At 51.0% G+C, this 4,178-nt stretch overlaps 1 long non-coding RNA gene across 1 annotated transcript; it reads left to right on the forward strand.

The window, feature by feature from the left end:
• The first annotated feature begins 216 nt into the window (after positions 1-216).
• On the forward strand, positions 217-3,964 carry LOC148108429 (uncharacterized). The gene is made up of 2 exons (XR_015727906.1): positions 217-2,042; positions 2,560-3,964. It is a non-coding gene; the product is annotated as an uncharacterized LOC148108429 (long non-coding RNA).
• Positions 3,965-4,178: the final 214 nt, after the last annotated feature.

Raw genomic sequence — 4,178 nt, forward strand, 5'->3', positions numbered from 1 at the left:
GGACAGAAGAGGGTGGTCCGCAAGGGGATCTGAAGAGCCAGAGCCTGCAGGCTCTAGACCCCTTCAGCAAGAAAGCAGCTCTCCCAGGGCAGCAGTGACAGCTCCCGTCTCTAGGGAGATGAGCTTTTCTCAGAAGCAAGACTATTTCATCAGGTTTTTCCACAGCCCGGAGAGAGTATCTCATGAGATTGCCCCACTCCCTCTGTCCTAATTCCTCGTCTGCCAGAGCTATTGCAGTTTCCTGGCCATCCTGATAACGGCAGGCAACGCTGGAACGGTGTCCACTGGGGACAGGCAACTGGCGCTGGGCCTCAGGACACTGACATTGAAAGGAAGCAGAAACTGTAAATGATTTCTAAAGATTGTGCTGTCTTTCAGTTCTCTCCTCGCAGATCCCAGCCTGCCCGCCCTCTCCCCAGCCAGCCCACAAGGGTCATCTCCTTGGCAGCAGAGGCAGACAGAAGGGGCCAGACGCCCGGCCAGGGCCTGGAGTCCACTGGCCCGGGGGCCCTGTGTGCACTCTGGACCGCGTTTCACGCTGCCCGCCCCGCATTCCACACCGCGGTGAGAGCTCTGGGAAGATGCACATTTTTAAAGCAATAGTGTCTTCTGGTTTGTAAGCCTGGTTTCTGGTGAGTTCAGTTTGTGTGAATTATTGCCCCAACGGCTTATGAATTGCTGGGGAAGAGAGAAAAATCGAGTTCCTGCGTGGGCAAGGGGGAGGAGCAGGTCCCCAAGCACAGCGCCCCCTCCCCCGACTCTGGGACAGGAGGTGGCCCTGCCACGCACCTCTGACTGACTGCCCCTCCTAACAGTTTCTTGTGTGCCCCTCAGAGTTTTCTGAAAGCTCGTGGAATTTCCAGAACAAGATGAGCTGAACGACAGAAAGCAGGACCCGGCCCAGTGATAATGGTGAAAACTAATGGCCTCTAAGGAGGAAAAGGGGGCAAAGTGGTGGAGTACTGTATAATTTACATGCATTTTGGGAGACGCCCGAAAATGACTAAGGCAGAACACCATGCTAGTTACATTAAAAAACAAGAACAAGGGGCGCCTGGGTGGCTCAGTTGGTTAAGCGTTTGCCTTCGGCTCAGGTTATGATCCCAGGGTCCTGGGATCGAGCCCCGCATCAGGCTCCCTGCTCAGTGGGGAGTCTGCTTCTCCCTCTCTCTCTTCAACTCCCCCTGCTTGTGCTTGCTCTCTCTCTCAAATAAATAAACAAAAATTAAAAAACAAAACAAACAAAAACCTCCAAAGAGAGGAAGAACTCCTGGTTGTGATTCTCATTCCCTTCCGTCCAGTCTTCATCCCTCAGGGTACTGGCTCCTAACCAGGCAGTTAATAAGCTGTTGGGGCAATAATTCACACAAACTGAACTCACCAGAAACTAGGCTTACAAACCAAATGATACTATTTGCTCCCCTCCCAAGGGGGACATTCGACAAGGCTGGAAACGTTTCGGTTGCTGCACTAGGGGATGCCAGCTGGGTATCTAGAGGGTGGAGATGAGGCCTGCCGCCAAGCATCCCACAAAGCCCACGCAGCCCCCAGGACTAAGTTGTCAGGCCCAAAGTGCAGAGTGCCCCTGTTGAGAAAACTTGCCTGCAGAGAATGATTCTCTGATAGCTCACCAACACACTTGCAGCCACACCAGACAAAGTGTATGTGGGCAGTTCCTGAGGAGGGAAGGCTCAGCGTGGCTGAGAACATGCATGAATTCCTAGACTGTTAAACATGAGTTCTAAGAGGATGAGTGGTCAGCTCTAGTGAGTGAGCCCCTTTCCCGACCTCCATCTTCGGAAGTCCATTAAGCATCTAGCCACTGGCAGTGTTGCTGTCGAGTGATGGGCTGAGGGGCTTCCAGGGACCCCGGGTCCTCCAAGAGTTTACAGACCAAGATGGAGAGCAAGGACAGGGCAGCCAGAGAAAGGCGGCACAGACAAGTAACAAAACTGAGATACAGGCCACGCCGATTGCACAGGCCAAGCCGGAAGCTGAGTCCAAGGCTGAGAAACGCTGAGGGGCGGACAGAGAGCTCACAGGTAAGGACGGTGGCATCCGAGGAATGTACGGGAAGGCCGCGGGAGGGCCGCATGTCACCTCCATTTCCCCGTACGTTCACTGCAACACGCACCGTGCGCTGTGGCCCGGGACAGGCAGACGCCGAGCGCACCTGCCCCGCGCTCCAAACACGCGCGGTCACGTCCGACTGAGACGGTTCAGGCGCTAATAAGCAAAAGACAGAAACGTCCTTTGGAGAGGGAGGGACCGCAAACACGCGTTACAGTGTCCGCGGCAGGGGCGATGCCTGCACGTGGCAGAACTTGCACGTGACCTGGGCCTCGGCGCGTGGGCGCTGCTGGGGTGGCTGCGCTTGCTGAGAGCCCCAGACCCGGGCGACGGGGGGGGGGGGGGCGGGGGGTGCAGGGGGCGTTGGTTGTCCTGCTGCCAAGAAGCTCTGTAAGGGGGCTTCTGGCTTAAAGGATTGTGTCCCGGCTTGTGCTTTGGTCACTCAACAAAACCTTCTGGGCTTCATTTTTCTCCGGCTCGGGCTCGCAGGTGTTGCTTTCCCGTGCCTCTGCCTCCGAAACAGCAACTCGGATCCCTACCCGGGCGAGAAGCCCTCTGCTTCGAAGAGGTCCTACTATTCCAGCAGCCCACACCCTTTCGGGGAGCAAGTCTTTACCAGAGCGGCTAACAAGCAGGCAGACGACTGCCCTGTGGGCTTTCTCCTCTGACAGTGAACCCACGGAGAGGTCAGCAGCCGGACACAGAAAGAGGAGAAGGATCCTGAATACACACAGACAGTTTAATCACCCGTGAAGAAATCCAAGAGTTGCCTGAAAGTGCTTTGTCAGGGAAGAGAAGGGAGGCCCCTGCGAAGGCTGGAGGTCGCTTTGGCCGCAGAGATGGTGGCTGACCACAGAGGCCACCGTGGAGACACCAATGGCCGGTTGGGGGTGGCGGTGGGGAGACTCAAAAACAGGAAGGCAGGGGGGGCCCGCACTTTTCAAAGGGCCTGGCAAACAAATGTTCCCTAGAAAGAAGACAACTGAGCTCCATAGGAAGGGAAGACGTTGTTTTTAAAACCACCACAGTTACTTAAGCGTGGCTTAGTCCTTCAAGCTTCTGTCCATCAATTCTGTCGTTTCTGATTCCAGACTCCTCAGAGTATTTGAAAGACTGGTTTATTCGGATTACATCAATGCCCCTTACTTGCATTTTAAAAATCAAGGTCAAGCTATGTTGATATGCGAAAGGGAATTTAAATGAATGAGGGCTGGCTCCCATGCTCTGGCCCTGTAATTACTTTCTTTGTAAGCCTGAATAGCCAATCAGATGGATGCCTTCTCAACACTTTTTGTCATATTTATGGAATACCTTTAAACAATGGAATCTGGAAACTCCAGCAACATCTGTGTCCAAATATATCCAAGCCTGTTTATGTTTTTAATTGGAAATCAAACAATTTTAGATGAACTCATCTATGGTATCATTGCAAATGCATATTTTTAGGTAATTCTAGGGAGCATTTTGCAAACCATTAAAGTAACGACATCATGCTTTATCTTTAAAAGATATTTCTCAGCTGTGATTACTATTGGAATGAAATCAGGGGTGGCATTCAAAAAAGACGGCAGCATAAAAAGGTTTGCATAAGAATTCTGATTCCATTAGAAAACCATTCCTTTTAGGCCAGTTCTTCCATTCCCCATTGGCTCATGTAATATGGTTGGTTTGTTCTCATTCCAATTAAAGATGCAATTCATTAAAGAGTCTTTAACTTCATTAAAGCAAAGCTTTCTATTAAGGTTATCAAGCATTGATGGGCTTCTAATCGGACATTCTCTGCAGGCAGGAGAACGCCACTTTCAAACCCTCTGATTTTGTATGAAGCGACTCTCCTTTCTACGCAAAGACTTTCATTTCTGTGGTCTGGCCTAGTAAAATGTTTATTCCTTTACGCTCAGCTTGGTTACTTTAGGCCCAGATCTATGGGCCCAATAATTTTGATAAGAGGATGATTTGTATAGAAGGAAAGTCGGGTTGTTTTCATTTAATCCTTGGTGATTAGAAAAAACTTAAACCAATGAAGGGTTCCCATTACCTGGAGTTTCTTAGGAGGAAATGACTTTTCAAGGCATGTGGGAATTGTCAAGAAAAGAATTTTCCCTTGA

The sequence above is a fragment of the Ursus americanus genome, chromosome 20 (assembly GCF_024610735.1).
Source record: "Ursus americanus isolate L20-20 chromosome 20, mUrsAme1.1.p, whole genome shotgun sequence".
Taxonomy (NCBI): Eukaryota; Metazoa; Chordata; class Mammalia; order Carnivora; family Ursidae; genus Ursus; species Ursus americanus.